General features: G+C 47.1%; 2 pseudogenes; both read left to right on the forward strand.

The window, feature by feature from the left end:
• The first annotated feature begins 734 nt into the window (after window positions 1–734).
• Window positions 735–2,924, forward strand: LOC108298718 (annotated as a pseudogene).
• A 14,628-nt stretch (window positions 2,925–17,552) lies between these two features.
• Window positions 17,553–18,459, forward strand: LOC108298717 (annotated as a pseudogene).
• The last annotated feature ends 8,926 nt before the right edge of the window (window positions 18,460–27,385 follow it).

Genomic DNA, 27,385 nt, shown 5'->3' on the forward strand with positions numbered 1-27,385 from the left:
AGAAGATATAATTCCTCAGTTTGGATGACCTAAAAGCGTGCAAAGTGACAATGGCCCATCTTTCACAGCAGTCATATCCCAACACCCATTCTCAGCTTTAGGAATCAAATATCACCTTCACTCTGTGTGGAGACCGCAGTCCTCTTGAAAGATGAAAGAACCAATAAAACTCTAAAGAAGACTCTAGCGAAATCAAGAGGCCTATCTCTAACACCCATAGCTTACTATGGGTTTCAGCTGCTCCAAAGGAAACTTATAATTAGGTCCTGTTGAGTTAGCACACAGAAAGCCTTTTCTAACCACAGATCTCCTAAGAGATGAAAGGACTCATCAATTACAAAAGTATGTCATCAATATAGGACACGTGCAAAGGCACTCTGTGAATATGGAAACAAAAGACTTCGCCTCCCACATGGAAGGAAAATTCAGTTTCAGCTCAGCTAGGGATTTAGTCTCACTAAATACATGGGAGTTCTTCAGCTGACCAGCTTTCCCCAATGTGGAAAGGACCACAGCAAGGCCACCTGAGCTCTCCAATGGACATTAAACTCCAAGGGAGTCACAGGTGGGCACACCTGTGTAAAAGTAAAGCTGTTTCTTATTCTGGGAGCCCAATCCAAGGCTGGGGGAGGTGGGCACCAGGCTATTTAAGCATCGGCAGACTGCGTGCTGAGTCATTGTGGGATTGCTCTTCCGTCTTGCATTTCTCCTGCTGCCCTAGTCCTGCCTTGGCTATGAGGGAGATCGTGCTCACCCAAACCGGACAGTGCAGGAACCAGATCGGTGCAAAGGTTGGCAGCTGGGGCTCTGAGGTCCCAGCTCATGCCTGCAGGGTGGCTGGTGAAGATGTTGGCAGTGGAGTGTGTGGTGCCTCTGCATTGCCGTTCCTGGGCTCCCTGCCTCAGACGCGGTAGAGCTGGGTGGCTGGTGAGGCTGCCAGGGTGAACGCCAAGGGACCCAGCGGCCTGAGGGTGGGGGTGGAAGTGGGAGAAGGACTGGGGCAACTCCAGCTCCCTGAGCTCCATGACTCAGCCCTGGCCTGTCTGGCCTCTTGCACCTCTTGCAGTTCTCTTGATCTCTGATGAACATGGCATTGACTCTGCTGGCACCTACCATGGGGACAGTGACCTGCAGCAGGAACGCATCAATGTGTACTACAACGAGGCCAGCGGTGAGACCCCAGTCTTTCCCCGGCCGCCCTCCTGGGAACACCAGCCCTCTCCTCACCGATGCCCTCCCATTCCCTTCAGGTGGCAGGTACGGGGCCCGTGGTGTGCTCGTGGATCTGGAGCCAGGCACCATGGACTCTGTGCACTCGGGGCTCTTCGGGCAGATCTTCAGGCCAGACAACTTCATCTTTGGTGAGCTGTGGATGAGGACTGGGTTGCGGCCCCTTAGCCAGGGCAGCTCAAAGTCAGCGAGTGCCCCAAGGTCATTTCTGTGGGAACTGTGGAACCAGGGCCCCTGAACACCCTCCCATCCTCTGAATTACTCAATCTCTCTCTCCTAAATGGGCTTTGGGGAAGGAAGGCCCAGCTGTCTCCTCAAGGTGAGGAGCTGCTGATGTGATCTCCCTGCAGGGAGCTGAGCTGGGGTGGTGACTATGGCTGGGAATGGGCAGGAGCCACCTGCAGTGAGTCTGTTAGGCTGTCTCAGGTTTGGCTCCCGATCTAGGTTCTGACAGGCAAGGCTGCTGTCCTGTAACTTTAGGGGAGAGGGTTTCATTTGCTCCACCTGCAGGGTGAATGGTGCTTTTTGCATTGTGGTGGTGATCACTGATGACCATATACCTGGCCATCGAGTGACTGTACTACCTTACAGGTCAGTGTGGGGCCGGGAACAACTGGGCCAAGGGGTACTACACAGAAGGCGCGGAGCTGATGGAGTCGGTGATGGATGTTGTGAGAAGAAGTTGAGAGCTGTGATTGCCTGCAGGCTTTCCAGCTGACCCACTCCCTGGGTGGGGGCACTGGGTCTGGGATGGGTACACTTCTCATGGGCAAAATCTGGGAGGAGTACCCAGACAGGATCATAAACACATTCAGCGTCCTGCCCTCGCCCGAGGTGTCAGACACGGTGGTGGAGCCCTAAAATGCCACCCTCTCTGTTCACCAGCTCATAGAAAATGCAGACGAGACGTTCTGCATTGATAACGAAGCACTCTATAACATCTGTTCCAGGACCTTAAAACTGACCACACCCACCTATGGTGACCTGAATCACCTGGTGTCTGCTATCATGAGTGGGGCCACCACGTGCCTGTGCTTCCTGGGCCAGCTGAATGCCGACCTGCGGAAGCTGGCCATGAACATGGTTCCATTTCCCTGGCTGCACTTCTTCATGCCCGGCTTTGCCCCGCTGACCAGCCGGGGCAGCCAGCTGTACCGGACCCTGACCGTGGCTGAGCTCACTCAGCAACTCTTCGATGCTAAGAATATGATGGCCGCCTGTGACCCCCGTCATGGCTGCTACCTAACCGTGGCTGCCATTTTTAGAGGTCGCATGTCCATGAGGGAGGTGGATGAGCAAATGCTCAACATGCAGAATAAGAACAGCAGCTCCCTCGCAATGTGAAAACAGCCGTCTATGACATCCCACCCCGGGGACTAAAAATGTCGGCCACCTTCATTGGTAACAACGCAGTGATCCAAGAGCTCTTCAAATGCATCTCCGAACAGTTTACAGCTATGTTCAGGCGCAAGGCCTTCCTGCACCGGTACACGGGCGAGGGCATGGATGAGATGGAGTTCACCAAGGCCGAGAGGAACCTTAACGACCTGGTGTCAGAATACCAGCAATACCAAGATGCCACAGCTGAGGAGGAGGAGTTTGAGGAGTGTGCTGAGGAGGAGGAGGAGGTAGCCTAGAAAACTCCTTTTCTAGGTAAAGGGGGAAGCAGTGTGGATTCTTTAGTGTGCTCTGATAGCCATTGTCACTACACACTTCTTCAAGTCTTTACATCTCCTGCTGCGTTTTAAAGCATTTTCATAGTAAGTAGTTTGACCTAATAAGACATTTCTATAGCATCTGGTTTCACCTCCAACTTCTTTCTATAGGCCCTCTGCGTACTGCTTCCGCGTGGGCGTACTGCTTCCGCGTGGGCGTACTGCTTCCGCGTGGGCGTACTGCTTCCGCGTGGGCGTACTGCTTCCGCGTGGGCGTACTGCTTCCGCAAGGCTGCAGCTGTCTTGGGCTTCTCACATCCCAGGAACAAGCAGTCCAGTGGCTCCTGGAGGGGATCAGCATGGGCTGTGGACATGGCAGGCAGGCTTCAGGCAAACTTGGGGTTGGCCTGAACCTTGGGCAGCTACTTGGTAGGAAACCCATTTCTGAAAGCAAACCTTGGTTTATCCCATTTACCGAACTTCCAGGGGACCAGCTGGGCCTCTGTTTCTGGAATTTTGTAAGTGGTTACTGACCCTGGTGGACGATGTCGCCAATGTATCATCTCAGGATAGGAATGTGGTCAGACAGTTGGCCTTGAACCAGCAATGAAGGGTGGGCAAGTAGGGCTCCAGCCACCCCCTCACCATAATGGCCTGGGTGTCTGTGGCCTCATTCTCTTAAGGAGGTGGGCACGGGGTATCTGGCAGGGGCTAGTGGGCAGGAATTGAGCCCACCATATACTCACATGCAGTGAACCCCACATGGAAGGGGATTAGGTCCTGAAGGCCATGGGGTGCAGTTGCTGGCCTGCATGCTTGGGGTAGTCTCTCTCCAAAGGCACAGATGGGGTTTCTGAACAGGGCCTGGGAGGATGGGCAGGTGCTCACACGTGCCGTTTTCCCGACTGGCAACCAGTGAGGGAAAAAAAATGCCTGCATGGAGGTCTGACCTGCCCCAATCTGGAGGACTGATGTTCTCTGGAAAGGTGGCTAATGGGCACTCTCCTGTCTGTCCCCCACTCCAAAACTTCAGGGCAATAATAATCCAAGATTGTCAGGATGAGACTGGTGCGGGTGACACCTTTGGGGATAGGTTCTTTAGCCGGGCAGAGTCTCTTTCCCAGGCTTCTCAGGAGCCTGGACTTCAAGACCTGCTTCGAGGAAGCTGTCAAATAAGATGTGTGCATGAGCTGCATGCTGGGCAGCATGCCAGGACAGTGCTCTTCTACCTGGTTCTTGTAGAACTTGTCCATGGCCTGTGTGATGACATCTTGGTAATTCTCCACCCACTCATACCAGACAAGACAAAGCCAGTATAGCCTGGGGGTGGGTAGATGTACAGTTCTACCCCAGGTCCTCAGGGTGTACCCACCTGACTCAGATGTGCCAGGGAAAACAGGTGAGGCTTCTCTTTTTATTGTCTGAATGTTGGCAATGTGCTATTGGGGGCAAATGAGACCAGGCAAAGAAGATAGTACCTCATCTTGTAAGAAGTGGCTCCTGGACGTAGCAGGGAGGTGGGAGAGGCCCCCCATGCTCCCCTAACCTGTTATTGGAGCAGGAAAAGGGGCCTCTCTGACAGCCCTCCTCAGTGGCCTTCACTGAGGGGTATCCTTGCCCATCCCAGCCCAGGCGCACACCCACCTGAGATGACCTTGTATGGATCCAGCTGGGAAGGTTCAGCTGCAGCAACCACCAGAACCTGCTCACACCTAGTGTCTCCACTCGAGCATGGGGTCAGATGCACCTTCCTCCTGTAGCAGTAGTGGTACAGCCGGAGTGGCAGAGGGGCAAGTCACTACTGCAATTCTCACCTGAGTCTAAGTAGGGGTTGGGCTTTGTACCCACGTATTTCCCAATTACCTGGTTCCATCTGAGGGTTTTATGGATAGGAGTGGTAGTCTTTCAGGCATCGTATCCATACGCTAGCTACAGGCTTGGGTTTCCAAAGTTTCTGGAGTCCCTCTTCCAGCCTGGCAAGCATGGCGAATAGTAGGGGAAGGATGTTAAGCCTGAAGGCAGCAGTACCTGTCTGGGTATGTTCTCTACCCCTGGCAGCCCCTGGCCCCTAGTTGTTTACTTCCTTGGGTGAGTCAGTTTAGGATCTCAACATTCTTATAGGACTTCAGAACTGTACAGACAGGGGCCAAGGGGAGCAGCATCTGGAACTGGCAGCTAACCAGTGTAGTGGGTGTCATAAGACTCAGCTTGGTCTCAGCAGGGAATTCAGGGAGGCTTGGATTTACTGAAGCCCTAGGTGAGCTTGGGCTTGGATATGGTAATGATGTGGAGCAGGGGCCCTTCTGCACGCTGGAGTCTGAGTAGTTGCATCTTGGTGCATCCACAGGTGTTCCCCACCTGGAGTGCAGCTGTGGATAGAAGCTGGCATCGTTGTGGAGGGAAGAGGAGGAGGAGGAGGCAGGATGAGTCTCCAGGGCAGCCCCAGCAGCCAGGCAGGGACTCTGCAAATGAGATGCAGATCCGGCCTGTGGGCCACTTAGCAGCTGCTTGGCCAGCTGTAGATCACCTGACCTCTGCTTACCAGTAAATGGGGGTTGCAGCAGCACTTACCTTCTGGGACTCCTGCAACTTAAAGGGACAGCATACATTATGTGCTGAGAACGCCCCTGACTCGGGCAAGCTTCTCCAACAGCACCACATCAGATTAACATCCAACCTGTATCAGACAGCATCAGATGTCCCTATTCCTGATTGCAACTGTAATAAAAGGGAGTCTCTGTCCTAGGGGAGCAAGCACAGGCATATTTGTATAATGGGCAAATGACTCGGATGGGGAAAGGTCCTTGGATACATGCTGGTTTCACTAGGAATCTGTGGTGTAGGTTTGGCCTGGACTCCTGTACCCCTGGAGGCCAGTAGCCCCCTGCATGGGACCAGGACTAGGAGGTGGGTGGGTGGGCTGAGCTTTGAGGGAAGCCATTGTTTGGCCTCATGGGAAGGTGGTTGTTGATGGTTCAGTTTTGCAGGGCTCGTGTGATCACCCAAGGAGTGCAAATTGCCTTTAAAAATAAAAAGCCAAAATTGACACAAGCTCACCAGTTGAAAAGGTGAGGAATGCTGGTAGTCGTCTTCACCTGCCTTTTCCCCAGAAGTAAGTGGTGTTCAGAGATGAATTTGGTTCCTTCCCAGCCTTTCCCCTTTGCATGTAGCTGTGTGCATGTACTTAGGTGTGTACGCACACACGTTTCCTGGCGGGGTTACTTTTTTTGTTTGGGAGGAATAACTGGTAACGCAGCTTGGCATTTGCTTACCTTGTCTTTTAGGGTGGAGTCCTCTATAGAGTGGGCATCGGGTACTTATTAGCTGGCCTTAGCTGTTTGGCTGCCCCTGTTTCTGCTCTTCACAGACATGCTGGCCACCCAGTGTGACATTCAGTGGGCTTGTTCGCAGCTAGTATGATGAGACTAGTGAAAAAGCTTGCAATTCCTTGGCAAAGAAATGGATGGTAGGTTAAAAAGAGCTTCGAATCAAAATTAATGGCAGAATAGCAAGATAAGAAGTTGGATATATTCTTCAAAGAAGTTCCTTTGTTATGACTGCATAGTATTCCATGGTGTATATGTGCCACATTTTCTTTATCCAGTTTCTTTTGCATACTGCCTGCGAGCGTGGAGATCAATACTCCCAGAGGCAAGACCAGGTTAGCAGTGGAAGGGTGGTGGAGTTCCAGTGTTTAAAAAGTTCTTCCCTTACTTCAGTCCATTCTTAGATTTACTTTTGCTTTGTCAATGAGGCCTTGGTTCCATGACCATAGGTAAATATCCCCTTCAGCCATTTCTTTTTGTTTGTCCTCCAGCTGTTAGTGACAGACCTTGCTTTAATAGGAAGCAAGGGGTAGGGCAGGAATTTCTCATCACACTGTGGGTGCATATCTTGTGTGCATGTGTGCAGAAGTATGTGCTTGGTTTGCTCCTGAAATTTTCGAGGTGAGCCTATGATTAAAAAAGCAAGACATAACAGTGTTAAGTGAGTGGCCTGTGATTTTGAGTTATCCTTATGTCAGCATTCCTTTCTCAAGGTACTGAAAGAACACATGTTTTCCTGCTTTCTAAAAAACCTCTGGTTAGGCATGAAGGGGAGAACCAACTGATTAGAGAACTGTTAGTTTTCAAAAGGCCTCATTGCCAGTGGAAAGGGGAGAAAGAGAAAAAATGACCCTGCAGAAAGCAAATGCTCTGATGATTCATGCATTACTTGCAATTTTTTTGCATAAGAACTAAAAACTAAACACTGCTCAAGGCTCAGAATTTCTCAGGGAAGGATAAAAGTTTATTTTCCTCTGAGGACAACACCTAATATTTGCACCACAGGGTAAAGTAATTTTCACAAGTATTATTTTGTTTGCTCATTTTCATCCTCAGGCTAAATTAGACTTTACTTTTCATTTTTGATTGAATCTGTCTTTGCTTGAGCAGTGGCTGGTAGAGGTCCTTCATATCCCTTGTTACTTGTATTTCTAGGTATTTTATTCTCTGTGTAGCAATTGTGAATCGGAGTTCACGTGATTTAGTTCTTTGATGGCTACCACAGGTGTATAGGAATGCTTGTGATTTTTACACATTGATTTTGTATCCTGAGACTTTGCTGAAGTTGCTTATCAGCTTAAGGAGATTTTGGGCTGAGACGATGGGGTCTTCTAAATGTACAATTATGTCATCTGCAAGTAGAGAAAATTTGACTGCCTCTTCTCCTAATTGAATGCCCTTTATTTTTTTTTCTTGCCTGATTGCCCTGGCCAGAACTTCAATACTATGTTGAATAGGAGTGGTGAGAGGGCTGACAGAAGTTTTCTGAGTGACCCAGAAAGTCCTCAGTATGAGATAATGTGATGGGGGATGCAGTGAATCCATTACATCTCTGCTGGAATTGCTTTCTGGAGACTTTGAGATGTCAGGGTTGAAATGTCACACAGGAAGTCACTGGGCTGGTAGATAACTAGAAGAGGGGGAGAGTTAGTCCTGATTTTGTACCTTGGTTCTGCCCCTTACCAGTTCTGCTGCTCTTGCTAGGGAGATTATGTTAACATACTAGCACCAATAATAATCACTGAAGGTTATGAATTCTATATAGTAAGTAGCATTTGCCTCATTTTACAGAAGAGGATACAGCATCAGAAAAGTTAGTTGCTTTCCCTAAGTTCCCTGGACACATTTATTACCTGGATGCAAACTCAGGCTTTGTGATGCCACGCCCTGTGAGAATTCCATCACATCATCACTGTCTTCCCCAAATGGGTTTGGCCATAATTGGACACAGGAGAGACCCACTGTTAAGGAACCATAGCCACATCAAGGAGTGGTTTGGACTCTCAGCATGCTGCCCACTAGTAAAGCTCGCATGTGTTCTGTTGAGTGGTTTATATAACTTAAAAAGACCCAGTGATAGTGCTTTGATGTTGACCAATAACAAGACTCTTCTGTTCTCTTTTGTCTTGTATTCTCTCTCAAATTCTGTGCTCTGATTAGTAGCTGAATCTCTCATTCCTACCAACTGATTCAATTCATGTAAACAAGTATATTTGTTTGTAGCATTGCCATCACTCTAATTCTTGGTAAAAAAGAGAACTGAGACATCTTCCATGAGATTATTGGAGAGACTACTGTGACAACGCATTTACAGTGCTTAACACAGTGCCTGGGACAGAATAGCACTTTTATCAGTCATAACTATTATTAGTGCCATTTTAAACTAGCTGTGCTTGCAAGTATGTCACTTGGCCTCAAACATTCATAACTGCAGCAACACCCAGCTCCAATGCACACAATTTCTGAAGTGTCTGATGTCAAGGTTTTTGATATAAAGATTGCTCACTTTTTTCTCTTTCTTAGAATTGGTCTCTGCTTTTTTGTCCCATGACTACTTGCATTTTTAAGATAAATTAATTTAAAAATGCAAAGTGGTCTTGCCTCAAAAGTATCATAAGTATAAAATAATAATGCCAGACTCATCTTGGAAACCTTATCATACCTTCTCTAAAGGCAAATATCTGTTTATTCAGGTCCAACGCTTCACTGAGAGGCAATGAGATTTAAGCCCCATGCCCATGTCTCAGGGCCTGTTCAATCTTAGAAGAGAAGCTCCTCCCTGTGATTTCCAAGGCAGACAGTGGTGAATTCATTCTAATGAACATGGAACAGCCAGCCCATTTGTGTCCTGGGATGTGACCCAGGGGGTTAATCTCCCATCTCCTGGTTAATTGCTTTCATGCTCAGGCTGAATTAAGCCTCAGTTTTCATTTTGATTGAAACTGTCTTTGCTGACAAGTTTCCTTGGCAACTCAAAGTCCTCACTATAAGAGTATATGATGGAGAATGCAGTGAATCCATAACATCTCTGCTATACTTTCTGGAAATTTTGAGATGTCAGGGTTGAAATGTCACATGAAGTCACTGGACAGGTAGATAACTGAAGAAATGGCCCCTTGAAGGCATTGTTTATCCCTGTTCCAAACATATCTGGCTCCTTTTGAGAGGCAAATAAGGAAGGAGGAAGAGAGTTATTCCTGAATTTGTACCCTGATTCTGCCACTTACCAGCTCTGCTGCTCTTGCTAGGGAGATCATGTTAAAATATTAACACCAATAATATCACTGAATGTTACGAGTCATTTTATCCTCACTACCCAAACTGTGGTTCTTGGGCCAGCAGCATTGTTATTTCCTGGATGCTTGCAAGAAATGTAGCCTCTCAGGCCGCACCCCAAATTACTTAGAAATTCTGATTAAATGAAGAATTTGCATCTAATCAAATCCTCTGAGTAATTTATATGCTCTGGACAGTTTGATAATTGTACTTGCAATTATCTCATTTCTTCCTCAATCATACTAAAGACACTAATTTTGTAAACCCTATCTCCTGGTAATACTGACCACTACCCTGCTTTATGTGGAAGGAAACTGAGGCTCAGAGAGGTCAAATGGCTTGCTCAATATCATACAACCAGAAAGAGGGTTTGAAGCTAGGTTCTCACCAAAGCAGACACTCCTTAACCCACTATGCAGTTAGGAGACTTAAATAAGATGCTAAGTATCCATCATTCAGCAGAGTACCTGGTCCACCATAGATGGATGATACATGCTGGTAACCTTCTCTGTTACTTCTCTTTCTCTGTTCTGGTTATTTTCAGAGTTCCAGATGCTCCCTTGCCATGGCATTGATGTTGGTCCACCCTAGATAAGAGAGGCCCTAACTAAGTTCCTGGTTACCCCTTGACTAGGGCAGTGGTTCTTGACTGTGCCTTGGAGGGAGCGATGTCTGTTTTCCCTCTGGATCCTAGAGGATATCCTAAAGGGTATTGCCCGCCCCTCTTCTTCCCTTCATCCCCACTGAAAAGAACTTGATGTTTCCTCCTGACTGTGAAGCTGGGAATGAAAGCAATACCTTGGTAGGCTGGCTGGCATCTTGTTCCCTTCCTCTTGACAGGTATCATGGATTTTCCTAGAGCAGACATGGGATGAGTTCAGCATTTTCATCCTTAATTTATTTTGGTCCTGGGAGTTGCATGAATGGACTGGTCTTTGTCAAGGGGACTTGTGGTTTCACAATTTGTTTTTATTTGGAAAAATAAAGGGTTCTGATTTATAGAGAGATTATTTCTAAAGAGGATGAGCACATTCATAGTTAACCAGTTGCTATGGTTTTGGTTTCTCAGTAATAAGTATGTTAAATCATACAGGACAGGAGAATGGTAGAGGGATTGAAAAAGAAACATGAAATCTTTTGATAGGTAAATAAGGATGGAGGAAGGGGAGGAGAGTTAGTTTTGTTAAATAAACAGGAGTATAATTGAATTCCACAATCCTAACATTTCTAGACCCAATTTTTCAACCAATGTAGCTCAGATCTTATTAGGTGTTCCTTAGAAGACAGAGCAGATCTAGAGCCTGCGATATTCACACTACCTAGTCAACCTTATCTCAGGCTTTAGACATGAGTATATGGTGAGGAAATGCTTTGGGACAAGATGGAAAACTCCTGGGGCAGCTGGGTGAAGATTATAGTGAATCAGGTTATTGAAGTAACTTCTCTCATTTGATTAATATCCTTGACAAGGAGTTTAGGGAACTGATGATAAGTGTATTTGTGACTAAATTTTGGGGAAAGAAGTCTGAAATCAGGAGAAGAAAGGAGAATGTGCATACATTCTCTTTGGGGAGCCTATTGACCATAGCAGAAAATATGTTAGTTATTTATTGTTGCATAATGAATCTCCTCAAAAACTAAGTGACTTAAACAGCAACAAATGCTTATTATAACACAGTTTGTGTGTCAGAAATTCAGGAGTGATTTAGCTGCATGGTTCTGGCTTAGGGTCTGTCATGGAATTATAGTCAAGATGTTGGCAAGGACTGCAATCTCTGAAAATTTAAATGAAATTTCTAATGGGACCAAAAGTACCATTGCTAACTCACATAACTGGAAAGAGTACTGTCTCTTGGCAAGAAGCCTCTGTTCCTTGGACATTCAAGAACCCTTTGGAGTGCCTTGAGAGTCCTCACAACCTTGTGATGCCTTCCCTCAGAGCACACATTTCAAAAGAACAAGAAAACGGCTGCAATCTCTTTTGTGAGCTAGCCTCAGAAGTCACACGTTGCCATTGCCACAATATCCTATTGGTTATACAAGTCAGCCCTCTTTCGTGTGAGACAAAATTATACAAGAACATGAATACTGGTAGGTGGGAATCACTGGGGGCCATCTTTGAGGCTGGATATCACAAAAGATAATATATGATTATTTAGGGACTGGGGCAAGTGGGGCATTCTGGGTTCCTAATACTCTCCTTAATTGTGTGATCTTAGATCATTTGGAATCTCTTGGTCTCTGCTTCTTAATCTCTAAAGACATTAGAATGACCTCAAATACTCTAATGCTATGGGATTTTGGTCTGATGGAAAGGTAGAAAACTTGCCACCTGAGGACCTCAGTTTGAAGTCCAACTCTCTCTCACTTGCTAGAAGGTCTAACATAAGTCACTCCCAGTTCTGAAGAATGGAATTTTGATCTGCCAAGTGGGGATGGTTCTGAGGATTAAAAGAGATAATCGATGTGGAAGTGTTTTAAAAATTTATGTTACATACACTTGTAAGACGTTTTATTTCCTCATAAAAAAGGTGAAGTAGAAGAAACCAGAAGGAAGTATCATTTTATTTTCATTACATTAAATGAAAATAAAATTACCTTCTACTCTTCAATGCATTTGAGCCCTGGAAACAGGCTCTTCTATCTGCAGGCTAGACTGTGATCTTTTGAGTTATGCCAGGTGGTTATGAAGGAATGTGCTCTCTTTCTGGGTCCATGAGGGGGCATAGCTTTAAGGGCAAGAATTTCCCAGTGCCACGCCCCCTCCCATCTCTCTCAATCCAGGAGATTCAACTGTTTATGTTTGAATTTCATGGGAAGGGGAAGAAACTAAAAGTCAGTCACTCCAGCGGAAGTTCTAAGGAACTCCTTTCATTGGCTTAGCGTCTTGGAGAAGGTGGGGGTTTCTCCCAGGATAAAAGTCCATGTTCCCTCACCTGCACTGGATTTCCAACTTTCTGGAATCCCCTCCCACATGGTGGGAGGTCCCTCTGGGATTTCCCCTCTGGAATCCCCTTCCACACTCTTTGTGGAAGCCTTTCTCTTCTTCTCCTTTCCTTCTCTTTTCTCTACCTAAATAAAATCACCTTTCTGCAACACTGTTTTTGGTCCAGAATTTAACTTTGCAAGCATACAGTGCAGCTGAAGCAGTCCTACTGCTTATTCTTTAAGAGATTGTATGTCAAGAACCCACAATATCCAAGAAGAAACCCGGTTATAGTTATTATAATAGAAACTAAAAGCCATATTATTTCACATGTATGCTTTACATCTTAAAGAGCTTTACTGACCTGTTATTTAGGCCTCATTTTTTTTGCCAGTATAAAATACCTTGTTTACAAAGGTACTTTTTAAATGAATAGTTTTTAGAAATGTGAATGTATGATTTTGGAAACTTCAGGCTGATTGTTATTTTTAGGATTGCTTATCATCCTCACCCATGAAGTGGGTAAAGTTGGTCAAATAGATCTCCTCCTTATCTTTACATGAGTAATTTGGATCTCAGAAAAGCTAAGTGGCTTATCAAAGACTCAGAGCCACTCAGGATGAATCTGTAAAGGCACATCTTATGTCTATGGCTATTTTGTTTTATTTTAAAAACTGCTTTAAATCACTGAGATGAAAATGACAAACTAATCAAAATTATTATTAAATTCTATAAATCCATCTTATGTTCTTTCCTGATGCCAAGTACTAGAGTCATAAAGATGAATAAAATGTGGTTTCTCACCTTGTGTAGCTCACTCACTGGTGGAGACGGTGGATCAGGCTAGACATGCAGGTAAATAATTTCAAGATAGTATGATACATCTCACTGTAGAAGTTTATTAAAAAGTATGTGCCCTGGGGGAAAAACCAAAGACCAAAACATGATCTTCTGATTGAGGTTGTAAGAAAGGGAGTGGAGGGCCCTAAGCTGTATGGTAGAGGCAGGAAGGGAGTTGTTGAATAGATTATCATGGGCATCACACAGTGTGCAGAACTGTGTTAGGGTTAGGGCAAGGGTTAGGGTTAAGGTTTAGGGTTAGGGTTAGATATATTTTATTCATAAAACTACAGGGAAAGAGAGACTCCAGTGTAGAGCTGGGCTCAATTCCAAACACAACCAGAACAAGTGGAGATTTTTAGCCAAAAAACAAAATAGAGGCTTGGGGAACATGGGTGGATGGAAAATTGACAAGAGGAGACATCAAGTCTGGGAGGATTCTGGCTGAACTGACCTGATGGGATTCTTACCAGAGGCAGGCAGGTAGGCAGTCAGGCATCACCTGGGGGATGGTGGAGGTAAGGAGTTTGATCAGATGTCAGGTATCAGGGGTAAGGAATTCTAAACTTTCTTAACAGTACTCCTATGAAAACTCCATTATGCAGGGAAGTAGGTGACAGGCCTTGTTGGGTAGAAGGTCCAAGGGAGCATGGTTAAAGTTTGGTCAAGCAAAGAATCTTGATTGGTGTCCTGGCTTGGCTTCTTGGAGTTTGCTGGATCTCTGTTTCAATGTCTTTTGTAATTTTTAGAAAACTTTGAGCCATCATATCTTCAAGTATTCATTCTGACCTATTTCTTTCCTATTTCTGGGCCTCAATCACATGTGTGCTAGAGTGCTTGATAGCACTCAGGCTCTTGGATACTGTTTTTTGTTTGTTTACGTTTTGCGTTCCATTGTGGGTCATTTTACTGGCCTATCAAATTTCATGGTTTCTTCCTCAGCCATAGAGTTGACTAATAATCCCACTGAAGAAAGTCTTCACATGTTTTGCCATGTTTTCTCATATCTATGATTGCCTTTTTATCTTTTTCACACAACTTCTTTCTCTCTGCTGAAATTCCCCCTGTATTCAGGCATGTCGCCACCTTTTCCTCTAGAGTATATGTTAGTGATACATCCATTTATTAGTTTACTTTTTTTTTTTTTAACTATTTACTTGTAAATTTTTATTTGTATCTTTGTCATAAAGAATCTGTCTCCATTTTTTGGTGTTTGACTGTTGACAGCTTCTGAGCTCTAGCCCTCCCTCTTTCCCTCTGCCAAGCATTTGGGCCTGCTGATAAGAAAGCCCAGGTTTTCCTTCCTCTGGTGCTTTCAGGAGATTCAAGCCATGTAAGCCCTTCCTGTGCACAGGAATCTTCACAGGGGGCCATCCCCTACCACCATGAATCCTCAGGACTGTTCCAGCTCTCTCAAGCCAGTTTTGGGACTGCATGAGAGATCTGTCCTGATCTCCCCAGAATGCCTCATTATGTGGGTAAAATAAACCTTTTAACACTCTCCTGTGGTATATGTTGGCCTCATTAGTTTCAACATGTGAACCAAACTTGGGGTGAGAATCCATCCTCCATAGTTAGTGGCCACGACAAACTGACAGCAAGTTTCAATATTTAAGTCATCTCTGAGTCTGGTCCTGTTGATTATTGTGTCTGTTGACAGTGGGGTGGGTGGGTGTGTGTGTGTGTGTGTCATCTCTAAATGCCAGACATTCTGCCCAGAGCAGCAGGGGCTGAGGCACATGTGATGATGTGCGGCCTTCAGCTCCCCTCCACTCAGGCCTAGTGTGGTGCTGAGTCGGTCTGGTCAGAGGTGAGCTCGCTTGAGCTGTGTCGTCCATGGTGCCCTTGCTGGCAGCATTGGCTTCAGGCGCCGCCAGCGTGACCTTACGTGAGCTTGTGTGGCGCCATCTTCAGCCTTCCCGGGGCATCTGCAACCACCGGCGGCCCTGGGGCTTTTTCTCCTCAGCCAACTGTGTCTGGTGGTCTCCTGGGGCTCCGAGTTGAGGGTGGGCAGACTTGGTTCTCCACGCAGCCCTAGTCTGAGAAGCCCGAGTCACTGGGATGCACAGTCCAGGCTTTCTCGGCGACCTGCCCCTCCTCCCACCATAGCTCCCCGCTGCCCGTGTGGGTGGTGAGTCCTGCGGGGGACGGAGGAGGCCCTGAGGGGTCTGGGTGCAGCGCTTCCTGCGTCTCCTCTAGGAGTGGGCGCTTCCCCTTCACCTCTCCCGCCACAGCCCAACTGCCTGCGCCCTGCCGACAGCAAGTCTGCCGGCCCCACCGGGTGGCATCGGCTCCGCAGGCGGGAAAGGCCTGGGTGGGCTCCGCGCGTTTCCTCCAGCGAGGGCGCTGCGCCTGCACCCGGGAGCGTCCTGGGAGCCGCCCGCCAGTCCGCAGGGCCAGTGGAGCTCCGGCGGCTCCTGCAGGGGACGCGCTTCCGGCGCACACGGCTGGCTGGACTCTGCAGCCTCAGGGCGCCCCGCGCCGGGTCCTCCTTGGTCAAACGCGGGACATGAGTCCTCCTGGGCGTGCGGCACCCCGTCAGTCTGTGTTAAACGCTGGATCTGAGCTCTCCTGGGCGTGCAGCGCCCCATCGGTGTGTGATAAAAGCAGGATCTGAGCTCTCCCGGGCGTGCAGCGCCCCGTCGGTGTGTGATAAACGCCGGATCTGAGCTCCCTGGGCCTGCCGCGCCCTGTCCGTGTGTGATGAACGCCGGATCGGATCTGAGCTCTCCCGGGCCTGCGGCCCCTCCGCCGTGCCTCCTCCACCCGAGCCCGGGCTTCCGCGTGCACCCCGGTCCTTCTGCGCCTTCCAGGCTGCTTGGCTGCCCCGGACTCGGCTGCGCGGCTTGCAGGCCTTTTGGCTGCTGGCTTGGAGGGACACCTCCCAGCTTCTCCGTCCTCGACTGGCCTCTGATTTCCACTCCTGCCCTGTGGAGGCCGTTTCCGGGACAGGGAGGCTGATGAACACTGTCCTGAGTGCGGAGGCTCCGCGGACCACACGGCCAACTCGGCCTTGTCCCCGGGCCTTTCTTGCCCTGAGCTGTCCCGTCTGCAATGTAGAAGCATCATCTTTCCCCTTTTCATAACTGGGAAGCTTTGGAGGATCAAGTGACACGTAAGTTATGAAAAAGTTCCCTGTTAAACTCTTAAGTTTAGCTGTAAGTAAATCACTCTACACATGGTAGTGGTTCCTGTGATTTTCATCCACATGGAAAGTAAAAGTCTAGAGAGAATGACTTTTACCAGGAATTTAGATCTTATCCATCCCTTCAGAAGACGGTTCGGTATTTTAAGCATCTTCCTTTACATTAGTTTATGCTTTCATTCCACATACACACTAAAAAGTTTCTTGATAAAACACCAATTTGAGGAATTCATGGATCCCTGACTGAAGCTACAAGCCCCTTCTCTGAGACCTAAGTGCTTTTTTGAGGAAGGACATGATTAAACAATTAAATCAGTAACAGGCAGGGGTGCTGTGGCTGCTCAGAGGCGCTGCAATGTCTGGGGGTCTCCCGCTGAAGGTGGAGGGATGATGGAGGTTGCTCTGCAGAGGGAGAAGGAAGGGATGCAGAATGAGACCCTTGGAGGTCCAGAAAGGTCTCTGAGATCTGGGGGAGGAGGGGGAGTACACTGGCAGACTGTCTTCTGTCTTCAGTGGGGATCAGCTTCCTCAGGACTGGATGAGGTCCTGGTGGACTGAGCCATCTGGTGGGCACAGGGAACCAGTCATTCAGAGGAAGAAATTATCCCACTGCTCTAATCTGAGGCTATTACGGAAGATAGAAAGTGAACCGTTATAGTTTTGGCAAATATGTGGTTTAGCACACAAGAGAGATTCAGCTGCAAAGGTGAGTTACCACTGGATCCATGTCCATGTGACCAGGGCTAAGACCCATGATTGCCACATGTCCCACTCCATACTGGTGAGCCTGTGTCTAGGGTGACATGTATTCAGCAGCCAGTGTGGCACAGGCAGCCACTGTATGACATCCCCCCACTGGCCAGGATGTCCTGGCACCCCTCACATGCCTGTCTGTTTCATTCTTTTGCATCCCAAAGAAGAGAGAGTACCAAAAGTTCCCGACTTAATTACACCATGTCAGAGCTTTCTGGAGGCAGGAGCATCTTCACTGGAGATACATCTTCTAGTGACAAAAACACTGAAATGCCTTCCTGAAAATTCTCATTAAAAAGTAAGGATTCAGGCTACTATTTGACAGCAAAAGAGTCAGGTTCTGGGACAGCTGGAGGCAGTGGTGGCAACTGGAATAACTTTCCAAAGGGAAGCTGTTTTGCAAACTGTCCTTTCCAGTAGAGATGGCCAATGTGTTTTGTAACAGCGCCAGACTGGGTTCCTATTGCCCAGGATTTTGCTCTTTAGTTAAAAGGGTTGTCAATTGCAAAGACTTTTCAACTGCAGGATCATCGGGTTCTGAAGAGTCTCATGTGGCCTCTGCACCTCCAGATACATGCTTTCAAACAGTGCGGCCTGATGAAACTATGGGACCATTTGGACCTCAACATAGAGGTTCCAGCTTCCTGGGAACATAGGTTTTGATTGTCACCTCAAGGGACTGGTTCACCGAAGAAAGCCTGGTTCATAAAACTTTGCCTGATATTCTAGCAGAACTTTTATCAGGTGAAAGACAAGTTTGTGATGTCACAATGTGTGAATGAATTTTAGGGTAATGAGGCACCTGTTGAACACAAAATTAACATTACAGAAACTTACTTTGAAAGTGCCAGAGTAGAGTGTGTAATACAGATATGCCCAGAATTGCTGCAAGAGATTTTGAATCACTGTTTTCCAGAAGTTGCTAATAGCAAACTAATGATTCTGACTGTAACACAAAAAACTAAGAGTGATATGATTGGTTAGAATGAAGAAGTAGAAATTGACAGAGAAGTCCTCTTAGAAAAATTCATCAGTGGTGCCAAGGAAATTTGCTATGCTCTTCAAGCTTAAGGATATTGGGCTGACTTTATTGATCCATCATCTGGTTTGGCATTTTTTGGGCTGTATGCAAACAACACTCTTTTTGAGACAGATGAAGGCTACTGACATTTAGGATTCTCTCTCTATGACCTTGGATGCTGTAAAGTGATTTGTCATAGTCTCTGGGGTGCCCATGTAGTTGTGGGAAGTGTCTTCACTAATGCAACACCAGACAGCAGTATTATGAAGAAATCAAGTGGAAATTAGCAGAAATGTCCATTTATTTGCTGCATTATTTGTATGTAATATTTGGGTTGAGCTATAAAGACTGTGAGACTAAAGTTTTTAAAAGATACTTATTTCTAAGTATTTATTTCAACATTTATGAATTCACAACATTGGCAAGTGATTTGTGATTTTAAAATTGAAAACATTAATTATTCATATTATCATTGAATACATGTTGAGCATATCCACATTGTCTAGGATGTGGTAATTAGCCTGTAACCAAGGTATGATCTACTATGGTTATTTCTCCCCTTTATTGGGAAAAAGCCTCTGTTTTAATTATTTTCTTTAAAAAATAAATCACACGTTTGGTTATGAAAAAAGGTAAGGATTCATGAGTCAGAATTCTGAAACCTGCATACTGTGGCTGACGTTGTGCTAGTATCACTCATTCCTCATTTGCAAGTATGCACGATGCATGTGAAAATCTCATCTTCCCAAGACAGGTGTGCTAAGATTGTTTTGTATCATTGTGGAAAAGTTTCAAGTACAAAGTATATGACAAAATCCTGGTTCCATTTCAGCACAGAGCAGGTTGAACACGTGGCCATGGGAGGATTTAGAAGGGAAGAAATGTTCAGGAAGTTGAGACAAAAGTGTGAAAATGAGGAGACCTGTCTACATGCATATCTATTTCTGTGTGAATATGAAGTCTGTTGAGGGGCATCAGACTATTCAGAGAAGCAGAAATACTTTTTAAGATGGCAATGTACACCACTTGCCTTCACTGTGTCCTTGGGCACAGCAATGAGTTGGAAAGGGACTCAGATGTCCTGTAATTTCCTTTCTTGCCCGGCTCATGGCACTGCTCCTTAATCTGTCCTCCATAAAATTGTTAAATTATTTCCTTTAAGAACCCTCAATAAATTGTTTTACCATCTTTAAAACATGCATTTCCTACATCAATTGTAAAAAATGAGAGGAAAGAAATGGGACCGATGACAGGTGATGTAATTCAGTCCTCCAGTTGCTGGGGTTCTCATAAACCTTTTGCATGGCACTGAACTTCAGGCTGAGTTATGGGTGCCGGTTCCTCACTCTGGACCTATTATATTCACTGTCTTATTTCGGTGCCCACACCTATTTTATGAGTGAAAATCAAGGAAAAAATTAGGATGACGCTATCTGTATTGCAGCCAGAGGCAGAATGGGGTTTTACACAAAGCCCATTCTGTGAGATGCCTGTTGCTTGGTGACACTTGGTATATTAGGAAACTTCGTGTTGGTTCAACTGGCTCCAAGTTTCTTAGTCCATCATTCCTCGCTGGGCTCCAGCGAGTTTTTGGCCTCTTATAGAGAAGCATCTGGGTTGCAGTGGATTTGAGCGTTTTTGTAGGAATTGGAGTGGAAGTGCATCCACTTGTGTTTCTGAATGGCCACATGAAGACCAAGGTGAAAGGAATTTTACCACTGGTGGAGAATGATCATCTCAGACCACATCCCTTGAGGGCCGCCCCACTTCCTCCAACATTCCAAGTTCCCTCCTTCACTTTGTGCATGTGAGAGCCTCCTGGGCCTGGCTGGGCTCAGGGGTGGGGTCAGGGGGATGGGTTGTCATGGGCATGGCTCTGGGGTCTCCCTTAAACCTGCAGCCCCCACATCTGTCTGCTCTGCTCACTCCCCACGGCCTCCACGCTGTCATCTGTTGTTTGAGGTTGGAGTTTCTCATTTTCTGTGTTGCCAGGGAGGGTGTCAGTCCATTGAGCCAGGAGTAGACCCACAGCACAGGATGGCGGTTTCTCATAACATCAGGGACTGGCCTGGCTTCGAAGGCATGGCTGGCAGTGGCGGGGCTGTGTTTGTGGGACATGGAAGCTGGGGCATGGGGAGCCCTTCATGAGGCATGTTCCAGTTGCTCTGGTGAGAGGTGACAGGGTCACACCAGGGGAATGGGAGGAGGCAGGTGTGGCAGGGAGGGAATAGAGCAAGAGAAGAGTTACATTGGAGGGAGAGAAGGGCTTTGTGGCTCAGGCATCTGAAAGGTCAGGAAGAGCCATGTAGAGTGAGAGGGACAAAGAGGAGAGGCTGTCTCCATCTATGGGACCCCTGATGGAGAACAGAATTGCACCATAGCTGCCTGGGCAGGGACCATTGCAAAAGGAAGTCAGCTCAGGGGAGCCTGTGGCTGAATAATGCTTCCAGCATGGGGGTACAGAGGCTGACATTTCTTGCTGTGGGTATTTAATGTTGGGCCTCAATATTTCACCTCCCCACCCCCGGAAGAGCATGACACATCCACATCCTCACTAGGGCCCGAGGGAGGGTGGATGGACTTATCCATCCCAGAGGTGTTGCTCATGGCTGGGTGACTTGCTTACACTAATGAGACTTTAACAGACACAGCACAAGCAGAAGCCTGAACTGTGTGGGCTCTGCCAGGCCTGCCCTCTAATGCGCTTGATTTTTCCCATGGGATGGGCATGCCCCAGAGAACTATGGCTCCAGCTGCAGGAGGAGAGGCGTGTGGAGCACACATGGCTCCAACCCTCAGCCCAGAGCCAAGCCCAGGCTAGATCAGCTTAAGCCCAGCCAAGCCACAGGTGCAGGAGTGAAAAGCAAATGCTGACTGCCTGTGACGTTGACTTTCAAAGGGGCGTGTCCTGTGATGCACCGCAACCCAGCAACAATGAAGGTATTTCTCTGTCAGTCAGGTGGGAAATAATTATTGATAACATGCTGGGGAGGTGGAGTGATTTGAGTCGATTTGCTCCCTGCTTTCATGGAGTGTCTTTTCCAGAGGGGCAGACAGAGAATGGATGCATATATGTAAATTATTCTATTGGCTGGTGCAGCAGTCATTGTGGCTTTTGCCATTAATAGCAATGGGGAAAAAAAAGCAGGGAGGAGCCGGTGCTGCAGTTCATTAAAATAATGGGAAAACCACGATGACTTCTGCACCAACCTAATAGAATAATCATGGGTCTGCAAAATGTGGCAGTGGGGAAGTTTTGAGTGCTGGGATAGCATCTGGATTCCTGGAGTCAAGAGATAGGGGTTGGCGACCTACCCAGGGTTAGTCCAAGGGAGGGGGATGGGCAGGGAGCAATATTTCAGTGGAGACACTAAGGATGAATGGTGATTAGAAAAGGAAACCCAGGTGGTGAGGGGGGAAGTGTTTTCTGCACAGAGAACAGTCTGTGCAAAGGCCCGGGGGTGGGAGGACACCATGTGTTCATCCACTTGAGGGGCAACGAGCAGGCTGGAGAGGACCAGGCTGAGAGGAGGATGGGGAGCCTGGGAAAGGTGCCCAGGCAGAGGCACAGAGGGGCAGAGGCCCGGAGTCAGGCCTGAGCCTGTGTAGTTTGAGGAACTGACAGAGGCCAGTTCAGCAGAAAAGGAACAGCCAAGGGAGACCACTAGGCCAGGGCAGAGGGCAGGGCTGTGCTGGGCACATGGGCTGTGATGGGAGCTGGCATTTGTGCTATGGTGATGGGAACGAGCTGAAACATTTTAAGGAGGGGAGTCACATTTGGGGTTAATGTATACTCTGGGAACATCGGCAAAGTAAATTCATAGTTTGAATGTTCATAAGACTTTAACGCAGATAGAAAGAAGGTTTTTTCTACAACTGTGATAAGATCATATTAAAAATATAACTATGTTTTTAAATGTCATTTCAAATTGTGTATTTCCATCTGACATTGGATAGAAGTAGATTGCAAGGTTCATGGAAAGTAGAAAAGTTAACTGACTTGCAAGAATATAAAAGACATATCAATTTGAAAGCAAAACATTTATTCATTTACTTTTGCTGTGGTTTTGTTGACTGCTGAATTCCGTAAGGGATTGTTCAGGAGGGTCCTAAAGCTGGAGACCCAGGAGGAGCTGGTGGGGCTGTTGTTTAAGCCCGAAGGTCGTGGAGGTGGAGACCTGGGCAGGAGCAGTTCTTTTTGTAGTTTGAGGGAGATGCAGCTATGGACCTGGGCAAGAGCAGTTCTTACTTTACTTTGGGGCCAGACTGCTGGGGACCTGGGCAGGAGCAGTTCTTTTTGTTGTTTGAGAAAGACACATCTGTGGACCTGGGCAGGAGCAGTTCTTTTTGCATTTTGAGGACCACGCAGCTGTGGACCTGGGCAGGAGCAGTTCTTTTTGTTGTTTGAGGTCCGAGCAGCTGTGGACCTGGGCAGGAGAAGTTCTTTCATTAGTTTGAGGTCCGCTCATCTGTGGACCTGGGCAGGAGCAGTTCTTTTTGTTGTTTATTTGAGGGCCACACAGCTGTGGACCTAGGCAGGAGCAGCTCTTACTTTACTTTGGGAACACAGAGCTCTGGACCTTGCCAGGAGCAGTTCTTTTAGTTGTTTGAGGGCCGGGCAGCTTGGTATGTGGGCAGGGGCAGTTCTTACATTAGTTTGAGGGCCACACAGCTGTGGACCTGGGCAGGAGCAGTTCTTTTTGTTGTTTAAGGGCCACAAAGCTGTGGAGTTGGGCATGAGCAGTTATTACTTTAGAGGACCTGACAGCTGTGCACCTGGGCAGGAACAGTTCTTTGTGTTGTTTTAGGGCTGCACAGCTGCCGACCTGGGCAGGAGGGGTCTTACTTTAGTCCATGCAAATGGGGTTCTGTGCAGGTGCGGTTCTTACCTTAGCTTGATGGCCGCAGCTGGGTACCTGGGCAGTACTTCTTACTTTGGTTTGAGGGCTGCACAGCTGGGGACTTGGGCAGGAGGGTTCTTACTTTATTTTGAGGGCTGGGCAGCTAGGCACTTGGGCAGCAATGGTTATTTCTTTAGTTTTAGGGCTGCACAGCTGGGGACCTGGGCAGGAGGGGTGCTTATTTTAGTTTGAGGGCTGCGGAGCCTCAGACTTGGGCAGGAGCAGTTCTTTCTTTAGTTTGAGGACCATGCAGTTGAGTACCAGGACAGGAGTGGTCCTTACTTTAGTTTGAGGGGGCAGGAGTGGTTTTTGCTTTAGTTAGAGTCAGAGATTCCAGGGTATCCAGTGCTGCTGCTGTAGAGTAAGGGTAGGTTAGCTGGAATCCTTGGGAGCAGTCAGTGCTGCTGTTACATCTGAGGTTCTTGGAGATAAACATGGAGGCAAAGTTGGGAAGGAGAGAGAGAGAGTCACAGGAGGGCACCTGAAACTGTAGATGTAGCTGTACACCAAGCAAGCTAAGCCTGGGAATGTCTCAGGCCTCGATATCAATGCTTTCTCTTTCCTTCTACACAGTTGGGATTTGTTTTCTGTCTCACAAGACAGAAAGACCCTGATCAATACCCTCAGGAATTGAAAAGCTTAAAAAAACTAAATGCTGTTGGCAATAATAATAATAGTAGAAATTTAACCAGGATTATCCTGACTGATAGAGACAAAATCACACATACACACAATATATGTCTTTTTAATAGTTAGTAAAATAAAAATAAATAGAAAAATAGGTCCAAGTAAAGCTCTATAAAGTTGTTTCATGGAGAAGGGGTGAAGGACAGAGGTGAATCTGAAAGTTGCTGCTGATGGACACACGGAGAACTTACCATTTTCCCCATGCGGTTTCAGTGTATGATGATCTTCTGTGAGACCTGGCAGCTGAGTCGCTTCACACAGCTGGGGATGCAGTGGGTGTCACAGAAGGACCCTGTCCCAGCTGGTCCTCCCCTTCTGCTGTGATGAGTGTGGCCTCTGATCTCCAATAACTGACTGCATTTTGAGGGGAGGCCAGTCCTGTGAGCACAAGGGTATCCATGGTGAGGTTCCGTGGGTGGAAAGTCTCAGATGTGCTTGAGGTTCCTTCCTGATGCTCATCTGCCATCCTGCTCTTTAATGCATCTTGTTTATACCTGTCTTCTCAATACTGCATAGGAAATAAGCACTTGTATAATATGGGTCAGTTATAAGGAATGTTCACACATTGGACACACGGGACCTCCACCAAGTTTAGGGAATAGAATCTGAAGAAACCAAACTTTGGATGCTTCCTGGAGGCCCCTCCCAAATCCCAGTCCCTTCCCTTCTCCTTCAGAGGGAGTCACTTTCTGCTTTAGTCTTTATCATTCCTGTACTTTTCTTCATGGTGCGTTTCTTTCCCTGCATTTGTGCGCATCCTAAACAATACTGCATGTGGTTTTTGAACACTCTGTTGTCTTTTTGAGACAGGGTCTTGCTCTGTTGCCTTGGCTGCAGTTTTTAACTTTGATGTGAAGAAGTATCCTGTGTGGCTGCTTCTCTGCTGCACTGGCTCTGAGCATTTGCTCCATGTCTATTTTCATCCTCTGTTCTCTTCCTGAGACCCATACACACTGACCTGATTCATTTTCATTGTGGCATGATCTCTCGTGGTGGACGGGACCATGGGAAATGTCTTCGTTTTCCTGCTGATGAGTGTTTGGCCGGGTGGTCCCCTAAGACTGTGTTACTGTGAAGGTTCTTGGGCATTTCTTTTGTAAACAAGTACAGTTTCTTCTGGTTAGTGGCTTTCAATTTTTAAAATTTCATCCCAGTAAGAAATGTAATTCTCCTCATAACCCAAGACACATACCCTTTCATAAGCAAGCAGAGCAAAAATAATTCACAATCATTTTTAGTAGTAGCTGAGCATTCCTGTGGCTCTCCATTCTCCCCAACACTTGCACTGATTGTGGGATTTTTGCCAGTCTGGTGGGTGTCACCTGGTATCTCACCCTGTTAAGCTGAGACCCTCTTCATGTTTTTATCGACCATTCCTCCACATTTTTTTCTTCTGTGAAGGGCTGGTTCAACTCTTTTGCCATGTTTCTGTTTACTTGTTTAAATTTTTGCCTTTTTCTTTTATTATTACTATTATTATGTTTTTGAGATGGAGTCTTGCTCTGTCCCCCAAGCTGGAGGGCACTGGCACAATCTCAGCTCACTGCAACCTCTGCCTTCTGGGTTTAAGTGATTCTTCTGCCTCAGCCTTCCAAGTACCTGGAATTACAGGCATGTGCCACAATGCCCAGCTAATTTTTGTATTTTTACTGGAAACAGGGTTTCACCATGCTGGCCAGGCTGGTCTCAAACTCCTGACCTCAGGTGGTCTGCCTGCCTCAGCCTCCCAAAGGGCTGGGATTACAGGCATGAGCCACCGGGGCAGGCAGGCGGGGCTTGCAGGCTGCTGTGAGGACTTGGTTCCCTCTGTGAGTAGGGTGGGATTAGCAGAGGATTTAACCAGAGGAACCATGGGATCACCCTTATGTATTTCTGTCATGATTGGCTCAGCTGAACACACCTCTTGAACAAGACTTGGCCTTGGACACCCAGAGGCCTGTGGTTGAGGGTTCCCTCCTGGCGTGGCACTGACACATCCACATTTGGTGCTTACACAGTGGGGCAACCCAAGACCTACTCTTCCTGGACCTCTCATCCGTGACATTTCTCAAGTTCATCCCCTCCCAAGTCTCTCCCATCTGTAAAGCCAATCACCTCTCTCTGCTACATGGAAACCCCTGTCAGCACCTCCCTGACTCACAGAGCATCCTGTCAGCATCACAGTCCTGACTTTCCCACGTGGGCAAGCCCACAGGACCTCTGATGGACCAGGACAGTGCCAGCTCTAAGACATCCCCTGAAACTCACAGGAAGAGCAGACCAAGAAGACGGGAAGAGCACAGGGCGTAGGCAGCAGAAATGCCCACAATACTGTCAGATATGAAGGAAGATATGGCCATGGCTGATGCAAAATGCTACTCGACATTTGTCACAGGCCTAAACATAGAACATGACACTATGAAACCTTTAGATAAAAATGGGAAAATTTGCACAGCCTCAGGTTTGGTGAAAACTTCTTAGACCTGACACCAAAAGCATGATTCATAAAAGAAAATATTGACCAATTAAATTTAGTTATAAATTTAAAATTGTAACTCTATATAGCAATATAAGAATTTAAAGAGAATGAAAGTACAAACTATGGTCTAGAAAAAAATATTTGTGAATCACACATTTCACAACATACTGGCACGCAGAATATATGAAGAACTGTTAAAACTTAACCATAACAAAGCGAAAACCCCAGTATATAAGAGAGGGTGAATATTTGAATGGAGGCCTCATCAGAGAAGTCATCAGGAGGGCAGATTGCCCAGGACAGACACTCAGCATCACAGAGATGTTGGAGAAATGCTGATCAGCAGTCCCTCTGCAAATCCATTAGAATGTCTAAAAACAGAAACTAATGGCCAACCCAGGCTCTAGTGTTGACGCAGAGGAATGGGGACCCTCCTAAGCTGCAGTGGGAATGGTAAGGGTCCCACCATGCTGGAAAGTGGTCTGGAAATTTCTTATTAATTTAACCCATCCTTACCACGTCATCCAGCAACCCCACTCCTGGAATTCCCCCCAAGAGAAAATGTAAACGCATGCACATCAACCTGCATAGGAGTGTTTAGGCCTATTCCTCATTACCAATGACTGGACAAGAACAAAGTGTCCATCGGCAGGAGAAGGTGTGAACCAATGCAACGCTTCCACACAGGGGGCTCCAGCCAGCATGGAAAGATGCGCCCCGAATGCAGCAGCTCTCCCAGGACACTCGGCCAGGGAAGGAAGCTGGTTTCAGTGGGCACAGGTGAAGGATCCCGCCATGCGACATATTGGGGGAGGCAGCGCTGCCATGTGGGGAGCTGGGCAGTGGTTTCAAGTGGCTGTGGGTGGAGGGGCGAGGGGAGGAGCTCTCTGGTGTGATGGAGTGAGCCGCTGCACCTGACCATGGGCACTGCGGCTGAGAGGCTGTGTGGCAGACACAGGCTTCAGTACACACAGATGGAGGAGGCTCCCGCAAGTCAAAGACAGAGGGTGTCCCCTCCATGAAACAAAAATATATTTCAAAAACCCTCCTAAAATTAAGAAAAAACCATGAACAGTATTTCATAAGATCGTTGGACTTTAAGTTGACACAGTCAAACTGGGAGCATAGCACTGAAAACACTGGCCTGGGAATCCTGGAGGGAGAGGC

This window comes from Cebus imitator, unplaced genomic scaffold (assembly GCF_001604975.1).
Source record: "Cebus imitator isolate Cc_AM_T3 unplaced genomic scaffold, Cebus_imitator-1.0 Scaffold1055, whole genome shotgun sequence".
NCBI lineage: Eukaryota > Metazoa > Chordata > Mammalia > Primates > Cebidae > Cebus > Cebus imitator.